Below are 16,102 nucleotides of genomic sequence, written 5' to 3'. Positions count from 1 at the left end.
AGGTTATAATATTATCAATTACGGTATAGTATTATAGGCCACGCCAATAAATGAGCGAAATGAATGGCATTTTTGGATTCGATTAGATATTTATCGGCGTGTTGTGTAATTGTTTAAATTATTGTACTTTGTTATTGGTATGGGATATCGGTTTTAGGAATATGTTGTGATATTTTTAATGATTCTCGCTCTTAGGCTGTAGTTCCAGATTTGATCAATAACAATAATAATTATTAATATGCTATTAGACAATACATTCGTTACAGTAGCTAAGTACAAACACCAAAAAAAAAAGATAATAGTAATTTTCGATGTTCTGTACCAATAATCGAAAGTGCTAATATTTTTGTAGTGTTAACATATTGTATATTTATACTAAGTTACATATTTATAAGGTTTTTCTGGACTGCTTTTACTTCACGTTCGTTGTGACTTGTGACACGCGTGCTTTTGATAAATTTGATGTTTAACTGAGTTAATATATCAAATACGTCGGTTTGTTTATTAAAACTACCCCCATCTGTTTCAATTATTTGTCTTTATATATGTCAAGTATTTATTTTTTGATAAAAGACAAAAGCAATCAACTTGAACTAAAATCTCTAGAGCTGTGGCTTGCATTAATTAAATTATTAAGTACATTAAGCCTAATATTATGTGATTCTAATTTATCTACCTCTATTTACTTCCACGGTTTCTGTAAATATTTTTCTATTTCCTTTAGAAATTCATATTTAGTTTAACGAGTAAGTGAAGACACTAGTATCCAAGTTTTGCTAGTTAAGGTTGCTGTGTGTAAGCTTATTGTGAGGGCTATTTCTTTAATAAATACCTTATACTCATCAATTACTCTAACATATCGTTTTTGTGTAATCAAATAAGTTGTATGTTACTATTTTGGATCGTTGTTCGATCGGTATTGTTTGAGGTTAGCGTAAGTTAGTCTGTAATTCTCCACGTTAACGCTTTCTGCTGTATAAAGTGGCTTTAGTTTCGCGTATTCTTCTGCTTTTATTATGTATTTTTGAATTTTATACAAGATGCTCGTCTAACGTAATTTTATTCGATGTATTTCTAATCACGTGCCACTTTTTTGTATTCTTGCACTATCGTTTCGATTTACGATCTGTGTAATTTAACGCTGGTGTCTGTTACTGGATTAATCTCAAGATTATAAGAAATTGCTTTGTGAAGAGGAATGAGTCCACCTTTTAGCTTAATTTTTATTTCCTTCAATAGTTTGTTTAGATTCAGTTATTTATGTACGTTTATAGATTTGGGTCCATTTCTAAATAGTAATCCAATATTTGAATACAATACTGGATCTGATTTTGAAGACATTTTTTTTATATTAACTTACTTATCCTCTCTTATTTATTTTAAATATTCGAACTGTACGAGAGATATTTTGTCTAGTAACGGAACACCGGTAAAATTTTTATAATATAAAATTCTGTCTTAAGCTAAAAACTTTCTGAAAATTTTTCGAGTAGATAAGATGTCTATTTTCCTAATATTTTGTATTGGATTCCCGTAGCTGTTCCCTCGTGAGTTTATTAGCGTTATACATATCGGTGCATTTATATTAAAAATAAATATTATACTAAAATATTATATGCCATACGATTTGTCTTCCAATAACATTGATCTTATAACAATAGCGTTAAAGTATTGTAGCTTATTATATTAATTTTATATGTCACAATTATGAGCTGAGGTAAATCCGGCACGAAGGACCATGTATTATAATTCCCAAAAAAAGCCACTAAAGTCTTTTTCAAATAAAACAAATAGAGGGTGTACCAATTGTATATTCACACTAACAAGAATGAGTAACTATTATGACGGTTTTACAAAAACATTTTATGCCCTTTTGAAAGATTGCACAAAATTTAATCAAAATAACATAAAATTGTTTTGATATGAATGATCTCGTTTGTGTGCACTATCCTAACATGGTTACAACAAATTATATTGTATGACTCGATTAAAAAAAATATTGTAATGTGTATGAAAAAGATTTACTTTAGTTCATAATTGAAGCATATATTTATATTATTATAGTGAAAAAGTGGTGATGTTATAATGCAACAGCTTTTAAAGGTAACAGAAACTTCGTGATTTCCAAAAAACACCAATTTTATGACGAGTTATATTCTACACAGCAATATATGCATATTCCTGGAATATAACATTTACCACTGAATAAATATAAGTGACATATCTCAAAAATTATCGTAATTTAGTGCGTTAATTTATGAAATTATCTTTATGAATAAATGACGTCGAAATTATTTGTTGTTATTTGATACCTGCTAGATTTCCTTTATTCTAATAAAATTAAATTGATATACTAAATAACTAAGATAAAACTATTGAATAACTAAACTTACTTAGAATCACAGACCATTGCAGTAGCAAAGCTAACTACCTTCCATTCAGTATAATATTTATAACTGTGGAATCAAAAACAAATAGAATATATTTTGTTTACGATGGTTTCATTGTGCTACCTATCACAGATTTTTTTTATCGATCTCCAAAATTATATAAGCACATCACTAAACTCTATTTAAACGCCATCTAGTGAACGTGCGCTAAACTAATTATACTCTTTCTTCCACTGTATTCAAATCAGACGAATTTTTAATTATAGAGACATCTACAACAGTAGTTTTCACTTTGTGATTGTTAATTATACAGTATAAAGTATTGATTATCACGTACATATTGTTTCGTTAAGTACTAAAATAGGCATAGGTATAAAATAATATTATTATAGTCCTTACACGAAACTTCGCTATAATGTTTATTAAGTGTATGAAATGTTTTTTGTGTCCAGAGAGAGATAGGATAGAGTGTAATGTAGGCTACATTTTACTGCTGAGAAACATCTCATACCCATACGAATTTCATTTGAGTCTTGGCTATTCTCTTATTGTGAAAATTAGCCACACTTCAACTACAAATAAAATAATGCTAAGTATGTATAGTAGCTACAACTATACCTACATAGATATAGAATTGAAAACAAAATATCTTCATCTACATACTTAGCTATAATACAAAATCAAAATTACTCTTTTACACCACACTTAATATAGATACCTATAGTCGTATATTATCTGTGCTAGTACTAACACTTATTATTCGAAAGGGTCACTTCACGCTTGTTATATTGTAACCCTCACAATTTAATCCATAATTAGCCCTCAGGGGAGCCAATAAACTTACACGTTTTGGGGATAAATAATTTAAAATCTTACAGTTGATGAATTAACATTAATAGTTGGAGAAAAATTATTATCAATACACGGGAAATCAAATACTTAGTTTCATTTAATTAAATAATACATACACTTATTATACATTTTAATTGAGGTTTCATTTCATTTATTAAAATTTAATTTCACCAAGAACATGCAGGCGATGTGGATATTTATATTTACTTATTGATTATTATCTATTATTGATTGTTATTGACCTCTCAAAAGTCAAAACTTATTTAACACTTTCTTATTATTAGTAACTAGAGGTCCGCCCCGGCTTCGCCCGTGGTACATATTTCGCAATAAAAGGTAGCCTTTCTCGGGTATCAAAATTTCATGCAAATTGGTTCATTAGTTTAGGCGTGATTGAGTAACAGACAGACAGACAGACAGAGTTACTTTCGCATTTATAATATTAATATGGATTAGCAGCAAAGTAAAAAAAGTTTAACTGGCAATCAATTATAGCGTCTTCTTTCTAACTAATTGTAGAAATAACGTTTTATATTTTAGAGATAAATAATTAATAAACAAAGGACAACATTGTCTAGTGACTAGTCTATACTCTTTGACCCTTATTAAAACAACACAATTAATTGTAATTTTCCGTGTAATTTGCGATTCCCGCCATACGTTGTAACAAGCGTGTAAGGGCAGCTAATATATTTAATTGTAGGGGTTGTTTGGATAAACTGAGCTTTATAAGAGGGGGTTGTTTTCGTTCGGTTCTTAATTGAATTGTTTTTTTGACATTTTTATTAGAATTTTCTAGATTTACGTACCTAGGTATTATTAATGTGTAGTATTCTACTAAGTAGTCTGTGAAAAACATGTTTCATTTCCTAAACGTGGTTTAGTTTCAGTATGAAATGTCTAGAAAATCTAATCAAATCTTTATTGATTTGCAAGAACGTGGTAAAATATTCCTTTATATATTTATTTTTTATAAAAATAAGTTTTACAAAATATCGTTAGACATCGTAAAAAGTGTAACTACATACCTAGTATTAAAATTATTTTAAACTAGCGGTCCGCCCCGGCTTCGCCCGTGGTAGATATTTCGCAATAAAAGGTAGCCTATGTTCTTTCTCAGGGTCAAAAGATTGTCTGTGCCAAAATTCATCAAAATCGGTCCAGTAGTTTATGCGTGAAAACCGTACATACATACATACATACATACCTATATACATAATTACAAACCTTTCCTCTTTATAATATTAGTAAAGATGTGGTAAAAACTAAAAAGTGCAAGCATTGCCACTAATTTTAGCGTCACCTAATTAACCCCGAAGCAATAACAGATAGTTTTTCACGGGGTGACTGATTTATTGCCACAAAAAATAACCCCGCGATGAGACATACAAATGTCTGACACTATATTCGTTTATTGTGGATATGACCTAACTATACTAATATTATAAAGCTGAAAAGTTTATTTGTTTGGACTCAGCTTTAATCTCAGGAACTACTGGCCTGATTTGAAAAATTCTTTCGGTGTTAGATAGCCTAATTTATCATAACGCTAAGAGCAATACGAGTGGAGCAATGCGGGTAAAACCACGGGGCACAGCTAGTAAATAAATAAATTGAAGGGAAACGATAGATTTTAACTGTTGAAAATTTATACATAGCCAGTTCGTCTGCTCTTACAAGGTTCTTTTTTTCATTTTTCAACATTTTTTATTGATGCTCCGCAGTCCGCTTATATTGGTCGTAGAATCGTAATGGTAGACGTCTTCTTGTTTTCATAATTCTTCATTTGAACTGCTGAAAATGTTGCTCGATCCAACAAAAGTAAAATTTCTTCAGATTTGTAATATTTAGATATGTATCTGAGTAATTGTTGCTATTGGGATAAGCGCATGAACCTACAGCCGTTGGTATGGGTTTCTTTGTCAGTTATGAAAGCTAAATCAAATCTTGGACGTGTATAATTAATTTAATTTCAAGAGAGATATTAAAATATACGGGAGTTATGTGCATTGTGTAGGTACCTACATATAAATATATTCCGATACTGTGTCATTTTTGAATTACAAACAAAAACGAAATGGGAAATGGTTTCCATAATGTTTGCTTCCAGCAATAAATAAAGAAGGTATCTATTGTATGACTTTCATGAACTATATGTTCAAGCATTTTTACATTTACTTGTTACTTTTTTCAACATTTTCATAGAATACGTGAGTTTTAAATAATAAGGCTTATCCAACACATTCCAACATTATTAGATTTTATGCAACTATCGTAATGAGGTGTCAGGTAACCAAAAAAGCTTCCACTTTTTAAAATAAATTGCTAAAATTCTTATTGGATGTTAGAGTTCGTGTCGGCCATTTTTTTTATTGATAATTTGTCATTTTTATGTCAAAATTGGGGTGATTTTGAAATATTTGGAAGTTTTACACTAAAGTCTAACGATCGGATGTTGTTATTTTGTGAAAAAACAGAAACGGTTAGGCTAGGATAAAAACATCTGTTATTAGTGTAAAAAAGTGCACCTCAATAATATATTAAGTATATTATAATACCACGGATATTATAGATTAAAATATAGGTCCTTATATAGTTCTTAATAATGACGTAGGAATCACTATGTATAGTATAAAACAAAGTCACTTTCTCTGTCCCTATGTCCCTTTGTATGCTTAAATCTTTAAAAGTACGGAACGGATTTCGATGCGGTTTTTTTAATAGATAGAGAGATTCAAGAGGAAGGTTTCAGTATATAATTTATTAGGTTTTATACAAAGCGGGCGAAGTCGCGGGCGGAAAGCTAGTACCTAGGTATGAAATAAAAGTAAAGATAAAGCTTGTAATGTTTCTTGTCTCAGTATCCTTTGGATTGACTCATACTAATATTATAAAGCTGAAGAGTTTGTTTGTTTGAACGCGCTAATCTCGGGAACAACTGGTCCGATTTGAAAAATTATTTCGGTGTAGATAGCCAATTTTTTTGAGGAAGGCTATAGGCTATACATATTATAATATCATCTCGCTAAGAGCATCGCCAACTGGAGCGGAGCGGGTAAAACCGCGGAGCACAGCTAGTTTAAAATAAATAGAAAATTTAATCTCACATTTTCACGGATTTTTTTTAATCGTTCCAGCAGTTTATGACTTACATCGTAATACATAAACATTTTCAATATCGATGCACACAAACAAAAAAAATATTTCTTAATTTTATTGGATAATATTAGATAGGTAATGTAGAGATTATTGCTTTCATTATTTTGTCATGCAAAGCGTATAGTAGGTACGTACTTAAGTAAAGTGTATTCTATAGGTACAGGATATCCCACCGTCGGTACACTAAGCTCAAATGAAGGTATAGTTTTGCATACGCTGAAAATACTTATGAAATTCCAGAAGCATTTTTTTTTCAAATAGATGAATTATTCTTAAATCTCTATGTGTACACCCCTTAACAAGCAAACGGGCCTTAGACAAAGTAACAATTACAAAACGATAACGAAGTTAGAAATCGCTAAAATGTATGGGATTGACATTAGATAGACCACGTGATCTAACGCGGCGTATGTCAATCCCATACATTTTAGCGATTTCTAACTTCGTTATCGTTTTGTAATTGTTACTTTGTCTATGGCCCCTGGGCGCGTTGCTTGTTAGTTACTTTGCCACCCACACGTGAGCTATCGTTTAAGATTATGTTTTCATAGACAAAATGCTCACATTAGCGAAGCTGTATATGCCGGCTGCGCGAAGCTAGAGAAGAAAACATGGATTTTAAGGAAAAATTTAGCAAACAATTTTTGACATAATTTTGTTGGTTAAGTATTTTTTACGTGATCAGTGTATGCTTAACTACAGTCTACAGTCAGTACAGTATAGTGGGACACCCTGTAGGTATACCTACGTAAAAACTTATTTTTTCAGTTTGTACCTATTCTTTTGTTTGATCACTTTGCTTGAGTTTAGAAATTGTAATAAGTCATTGTTATTCTTAGTTATTTTAGCTATTATTAAAATGACATTTTGACAGTTGCATTTCACGCTATGTCGAAAGCAAGTGGAGCATGTAGCCCGTATTATATTATTGTTTGAAACTTCGAACATAAATAGGTTTCTATATATTTTGTTATTCATTGGAAATATTTCATCTGACTCTTTCTATCAGAAAAACAGCTTTTAATAAAAAAATATGAAAAAAAAATATTTTTATTATTAGGATGTCTAGTTAACAAAATAAAACTATATTTTTTTTATTTTTCCGTTATTTTCAGTTAATATCCAAAACTGTTGTATCTATTTGAAGTGGGCTTTTACTAGTAACTGCAGCTAATTTTTATAAGGACTGACTTTAGCAAATAATAAGCCTAATCAAAAAGAGCGTGTGCAGTGCCGAGCAAACGTGTCAGAAGTGAAACTTCATTGGCAAGTTTTAAAGATACCAAAAGCGTCGCCAATTTTTAATTTATTAGTTCAATAAAATAATTTTTAATTTATCTTTTAACACATTTTCAAGTTAAATACGAAAAAAATGGTTTACCAATTTCTCTTTAGACGGACGGACGTTGAACATTAATTTAAAAATAATAATAATGATTGTGTGAAGCCTGATTTACCTTAAATTAACAAGCGAAAAATATGTAAGTCCAGATAGAAAATATCAAAGTAATGGGTTCCCAGAGTCATATTATTTCTCATATTGTAAGTGTGATATCAAGTTAGCAAGCTTATCTTGACATTTGACACTAACTACTCTTTCATACCAAAGACAAGTGACAATACTAGGTTTAACCGTGGATTTGTCTGGAGATTTTTACCTGTTATTTATTTTTTCTTAAACCACTTAGGTATTTGTATTTTTCCTTGTTTCTATCAATTGGTATTTAAAAGTTATTTTGGTAAAGTTAAACTTTAATAGTAGGTAAAGTCCTCTTTTGGGATTCGGGGCATAATATTACTACTATAGTAGGTATTTTATTATCAGTCTTTGATATTACGTAGCTGCTAATATGCACGACAAAAGTTAAATTACCTAGAATTTCTGTATAGACATTGCCAAAATTTATTGTTTTTAAACTGTAAAATGCAATCACATTTCCTTTTGCAGTATGTTTGCAGTAAGTAGGTATAATAATTCTTCAATGTAAGACCTAATTCAGAATATTACCACAGATAACTATATAGTTAACTAGGTATTACAACGTAAAACCTGTAACCAGTGAGTAATTATTATTATTTGCCTATTGTAGCATCCGCTTAGTTTGTTTTTATAACCCACATGGTTGCTCAACTTTTTGCCGCCAAAATCGCGATAATATACTTACCTATTCTTGACTTTTTCCGTGTTACTAAACAAATTCCACGCTGGATTAAGCCGCGCTAATCTCTAGTTGTGGACAATTTTTTCAAAAATCCGATAGCGCAAATGTGTAATTTTATCAATGGTTACAACAACCCAACTGAAAATAAATTCTATAGCAACTTCATAAGGCCTAAATTTCAATGTGGTCAACTAAAGTTTGACATTCAACAAAGCCCGTGCTGCAGCGTTTGACGTTTATTCGAATTTATTTTGTTTTTTTTTTAATAGACCGGGGCAAAGGCGTGACACTGTTAATCCGCAGTTACGAGTATTTGAACAAAGGACACAATAGACTAGGGAGCGAAGTGAACAGCCCTATTGTTGTTTGACACTAGGTATACGCAATGGTTGAATTTTGTGCACACTTGGTGATGTGCGTGGAAATCAGTTGCAACTTTAAAATTGTAGAGGTAAAATATCATGAGTAGGTACACCTAATCGTGTAAAAACCCAATATAACAATATGTAATACAATATTAACAATTTATTTTAATTAGATGAGATTAAAGTAATAAACTTGTTGTCAATTCTTTAAGTTTCAAGCATAAATGCATAGTTTAAAGAGTATCTACTGCGCACACTGTTTATCTTCTTTAAAAAAAGGGGTGAAATTAGGAATGGATTCGATAAAAACCCTTGCTTTTAATAACTTCTTTTAACTTGATAAATGGTTTGTAATCCTAAATCTTCAAATAACTTTAAAGAAGTTATCTGTGAAAAATAAAAAAAAAAATGAACAAACAAGTTACAGCCCTCGTTTCTCATCCCACAAATGGATAGAATTTGTCGCCCAATATGTTACAAGATTGCACATTTAATCCCTGCTGGGACTTCAATAATGGCGTCATACTTGACATTAATTGAGATGTCTATTTGTTAACATATCACGCGTGTAATAATATTATATTTTAATTGACAAGCTTTATGTCTAATTTCATAGACTGATAATAAATATCCTCAAAGGCTTCATTTTGCTGCATTGGCAATTTAAATTTTTTCTCTCAAACTTAGATTTTAGACGTAATGTTCATGAAGTCGATTTTAGACTCTCTACCTACGTCCTATATCTCAATAATTTACAAACGCAATATTTATCATAAAATATTTATTTAATTTATATTTATACATTTGCAAATTGCATGCCATGCAAAGTCCGTGTAGATTGTAGTATCATTACCTACTTACTACAGTATTATTGTACAGTATTATATTAATTTATTGGTAGTTAGTTCTGGTTAGATATATTTTATTTCCACAAAACCAAATACTTACTTAGTAATAAAATATCGCAAGTTTTCTGTGAACTAATGGATAATACTTTACCTAAAAACAAAATATCGATCCCAAAATCATTACCGCCAAAACAAATGGCTTTAAAAAAAAGTTAAGCCAATCACAGATAAACAAATACTTTCGTTCGTGGGATAATATTTATCAGATCTGTGTTGAAAGGTGGCACTTTTTTTATTCCAGTTTTCCAGTCCTTTTTTTCCAGTGTTGCTACTACGTATGAATACTTTAGAAGGATTTGTGGTGAATTGGGATGAAAAAAATTGTCTATGCTTTATCTATATCTTTTAGATAGCCCGTCGCTTCTGTTTTTGTTGGGCTTTTAGAATACAATAAATTGGTACCATTTCTGAACATATCTAAGAATACATACCTATATATTCTAAGGTTGTTGTTAAAATTGTTTCATTATGTAGGTCCTACCTAATGCCTCAATACGATTAATTAGGTACGCCAATCTTCGTTCATGGTATTATGTATAAGAAAGAGTTGAAATATACAATCCAATAAACATTTTCACTAATGACTGTGTGTTTATAGCTCATTTATGTAAAATGTAAATACTATTGTGCTTAGAATTTAGCATGCAGATAAATTTTCATACACAGCTTAAACCTGAATATTCATCAATTTCTATATTTGCTATCTGTTATCATATCATTTTGCTTGAAGTTCCAATCATGTCCCTATAACAAAACAACCAAATTAAACCAAATTAACAGGAAGCAATTTGAATTATCTAATCCCGTAAACGGTATCAAAGTACCTACTAACTCACTCGATTTAACAAGCGTAACTCGACACCGAATACACCCCTAGAGTACCGACCAATCACAGCACGGCACACTCACCCTCTAGGGAAATTCGACCAATCAGAACGCAGATTTCCTCAGGTGCGGTGTGGGTCGGATTGCAGTAAGTTTTTTTACTGTTTTTTATCTTCTAATTTGACTCAAAGAGGATGTGTTGGGAACACGGGATTTTTAAATCAAAAAATGCTTAATGCTTTAGCTAAAGTTTCATAGAAAACGGGAAGAATGATAAAAATAATATAAGAGTAAAAAAAAAAATGTCAGAAAACACGAAGGTTATAGGTAGAATAAAACAGACATACCTACCTACAAATGTTATCAAGCTAAGTAAAACGAATCACTAATTCCTGTATAGGTAGGTATTACGAAGTTCAATTATTTAGCATAATCAAAGGTTATAATTAATTAATGATTCATAATAATATGAATTTGGAACGGATGTTTCTTTTATGACATAAGCAGAAGAAACTTCACGTAGGTAGGTACACTTTGTATGTCAACATAAATCCTAATTGAATAAAAAAAATCTAATTACCTAGGTACTCATAGACCGTACCTAAGCACTTGTGCATTATATGTCATATTTTAAGGTATAGTTAATTTTATAAAATCCTTAAGAAGTAAGTATCATAAACATAGGTAATGTCTACTTATGTTTCCAACTTCCGTAGAATGAAAATATAAAAATAATATCTACTTAATAATATTCAGAAAATTTTAAACTTCTCCAGTAGGTACCTACCTATGTATCTAGGTCGTTAAGATGAAAATCTTAACTAATATTAATATGCTGAAATGCCTGTTCTGAGCTCTGACATCGTGAAAAAAAAATCAAAATAATTTTATTGATTTAAAAATGTAAGCATATAAAATACTAGAGGTCCGCCCCGGCTTCGCCCGTGGTACATATTTCGCAATAAAAGGTAGCCTATGTCCTTTCTCGGGTATCAAAATATCTCCATACGAAATTTCACGCAAATTGGTTTAGTAGTTTAGGCGTGATTGAGTAACAGACAGACAGATAGAGTTACTTTCGCATTTATAATATTAGTATGGATTGCCAGTATCAAAAAACAACCGTTCATTGAACTCCGAATAGATCGATTACGTTGTTTACACAGCGGCTTGCCATATAAAAATATTGTTTACATTTTTAATAAGAAAACAATATTTGCCGCGCTTTTGTCTCTATGGGCGGTCCGATTGTTATAATTTTTGATGGGCGCCATACAGACGGTATTGTTGTTTATTGCTACGTAAGTATGTTTTATAATAAAATGGCCCTTGTGTTGAAGTACTCCATGGTGTTATAAACTTGTTAAGTGTATATAAACAAAAATATAATAGTACAATCTCCAACACATACACATGATTATATTATAGGTACCTAAGTGCTGTAAAAACTAAACAAATACCTAGTACTTACCTACTTACCTACACATAAATATTTTAGAATCCTTTTGTAGGAGGCTATCTTTTTATTATTAGACCCATTATTATACCTACTCGCTTCACTAAATAATAATGTAGGCAAATATAATTATAAAGTAATTTAAAATGACTAAAATAACTCATTGAAACAAAAAAAAAATAACTATTGCATGAATTTGTATATCTTTGCTTCACAAGTTCAATTACGACTTGACCTTATAATTTAAAAAGACGTAAATAAATAAAATACAAGCAATGCAAAATAATTTATTTTGATACCTACGAAGATATAAGTATAAAAACTTTCTCATGGTTCACATATCAAAGAGTTACGCAAAATATTACCACCTTGCCATATGCAGGCGTGTTGTATTACAAAATAATCGAAATATGTTTTTATATTGCAAATCTGTACATTATTGATAACTAAAATGAACTTTAATATTTAAATAACTTAATATACCTACGTAAAAGTAAAAGCTTGATTTTTTTATTTTAATATTATTATTTTTAACTAGCTTCCGCCCGCGACTCCGTCCGCGCGGATGTCGGTCTTTGCGTGGATGGTTTATTTCTCCATTTTGAGTAACTCGGACAATTACATCTTATAAATATCTATTGGACCCAAATACGGCTAGGTCTATAATAATACGCAACGTGTGTTCGCGGTACTATTACAGAACAACGTCTATGGATAACTGAAAAATTGAGATTAATTTTTTTTCTACGTATTTTTCCAGGATAAAAAGTATCCTATTTTACGCCCAGGATAATAAGGTATAATTATACCAAGTTTCATCGAAATCGAACCGGTAGTTTTCACGTGATGTCTTCACATACAGACAGACAGACAGACACAGACAGACAGACAGACAGACAGACAAAAATTTTTTTAATCACATATTTGGGTTTGGTATCGATCCAGTAACACCCCCTGCTAGTTATTTTTTCAATATTTTCAATGTACAGAATTGACCCTTCTACAGATTTATTATATGTATAGATAAGAGGCAATACTGTAGATATTTAATTCCGTAGAAGTTTAATTTTATTATTACGTCAGAGTTCGGAAATTGAATTTTTCGATGAATATGAAATACAATACAACGAAATATGTATTAACTATATAATGTAACGCATACATTGTATATGAAGTACCTACATAAATAATAAAATATTAAAATAAAATTAAATTATCGAGGTAGAGTTGTAAATAAGATAGCAGATTGGTTGGTAGAGCTTCTTGTTATTTAGATTTCTATGGTAGAGCTACAGTCAATTATTAAGAAACAGACACTACAGAAAATAAATAAGTTAGGTATCGATGCCAAAATGCATACAAAACCACGCGAAAATTCTAGTTTCATAATATAAATGGAAGATAAGCGTATTTTTACAAGTAGGTTAAACCTTCCGTCCATTCACACGACGATTGTTTTCTGTGTATTCCGCATTTCGATAAAATGTTCATTCATAAACATTTTGTAAGCGTTTTATATTCTCACGAAGACAGTTTGTGATTTTATTTATATGTTTATAACATAACTGATACTTTTACCAAAGATAATGAAATACTATACCTACTCTTAAAGATAGTTTCCTGAGAAAGGGCGTAAGATAGTTTTTATCCCGGAAAATCTATTGATAGGTACCTACGGAAACTATGCGGGTTTTCTTTTACTACGTGGGTGGAAAGTCATATCCATAATCCATATACATATATATATATGTAATTGTAACCCGTTATGGTTAGCAATTAATATATTATCTTCATCGACAGGTGATGTGTGATCAGCCTTCTAGTTTTTTCAGTCCACCATTTTCTGCCTCCATAAAGCCTAGAGTTAAAAACAGTACAAAGATTAAGAAATAGTACAATACATGTAGTTTTTTCTCTATCCATATAAGCAATAGGTACTTAGATACTTATATTGTTATTCAATTACTCTATATAAACTAATATAATGTTATACCTACATTTTATATGAGGCAGGTATATTATATAGTGTAAATAGAGCAGTGTGGTGTTCGTAGGTACCTAAGTTTACAAAGAAACAACTGAATTCTAGAGGACATAGGATATGACAAATCATCAAGGGGATGATGCAGATTTTAGAAATTTTAAATTTGAAAATTGGTTTTCCATGGAATTATGTCAAAATTACGTAAAGTGCATACGAGCCAAGTATGAAGCGGAAAGGTAGTGCTTTTTTCTTTTAATTACATAAGTACATGTATTTGGCCTGTGTCCAAGAGACAGTGGACATTTTGTACTAGATTGATATTTAGTATTATAGCAAAATAATTATAGCTGTTATAGCATTCAAATCTATACCAATATTATAAAGCTGAAGAATTTGTTTGTTTGATTGTTTGAACGTGCTAATCTCAGGAACTACTGGTCCGATTTTAAAAATTATTTCGGTGTTACATAGCCCATTCATCGAGGAAGGCTATTTCATCACAAGGCCAACAGGAGCGGAACCACGCGGGTAAAACTACGGAGTGCAGCTAGTGCTTTATAAATTGTGAAACGTATCACTTTGTGCTCACAATTTTGACCAATCAAACCAACAATCCACCATCGGAACCTGATGGTTACCTAATGGTACCTACTATGATTAGTAGGCCCATGTCCCAGCAGTGGAAACATTTATGGTCTGATGATAGATAACAATTACAAAGATATACCTAAAACTTCACCTGTATTAAAATCAACCTTTTAACTTCGACAAAACAATCAACACATGATTTCCTTCCCTTTCCATTGAATATGATGCAAGGTGTCATGTGCCTGTTACGAGGAAACCATTGTGGGAACCAAATACATGGTTATGTGCGGAATACTGAGAATTGGCGGCCATTTTGAAATGGTGGAAATCAGTCAGACGTAACTTTTCAGATATAAGTGATAATAGAAAAAGTTGGGATTTTTGTGAAATGTAGAGCGAAGTTGAAAAGGTTTGACAATGCAAGAAAAAGCTCTACTGAACTTACCTAATTGATCTATAGAGTCCTTAGTTCATTATGTGTCTTATAATTTGTTTAGATTAATATGTCTATTCCATGTAACAATGTTTATATCTTCTTAATATATATAAATCTCGTGTCACAATGTTTGTCCTCAATGGACTCCTAAACCACTTAACCGATTATAATAAAATTCGCACACCATGTGCAGTTCGATCCAACTTGAGAGATATAATAGTTTAAAGCACAAAGCGGGCGAAGCCGCGGGCGGAAAGCTAGTAATATTCTATGTTAGATGTTTACAATATGGGAAAGTCCCACAAAAATGCGCTTAGAGAGAGAATCTTGTCCGTTTTTGGGTACTGCGTTTAAAAATTCATAGAGGCTTAAAAAAATGGCTACATAAAACACCTAGGTAGTTGAGTGGTGTTTTTGTTCAGAATGTGTGCTTTTATGTTTGACGCTAGTCATCGCTTGTCATTTGAAAGTTTAATTCGCGTAAAATCAACCAAATGAATTTTACTAGTAGCACGCGAGTAAACCCGCGGGCTGGAGTCAAGTTGTAAAATATAAATAAACATTTTATAAAACTAATGGGCGTAACTATATAGGGAAGCAGCTGAATATGAATTGTATGTTTTACAATAGGAAACAATTATAGGTGTTATGCATTAACATTTGAATGAGGTGGGAGTGTAACTACATTTGAAATAGTGTTAAAAATTTATTGTATTTAGGTCTTTCTGCACGAAACAGAGAGATCAGAAAGAGCTTAAAGCTTGTTGCATTATAATTTATAATGATCTTCAGTAGGTAATTTTGTGTAGCGTGTAGGTACCTACCTAAACATGGAGATACGCAAATGTGTCAAAAACATAGTTTATTTACTCATAAATACCTACTTACAAGTTACAATTAAAGAAATATGGTATAACGATATCATACCATTTACCAATAAGGTAGGTGTGATTTAAAGGTTGTGAATTTATTGCAAT

The sequence above is a fragment of the Colias croceus genome, chromosome 27, assembly GCF_905220415.1.
Source record: "Colias croceus chromosome 27, ilColCroc2.1".
NCBI lineage: Eukaryota > Metazoa > Arthropoda > Insecta > Lepidoptera > Pieridae > Colias > Colias croceus.
Note: the sequence above shows the minus strand (reverse complement) of the source record.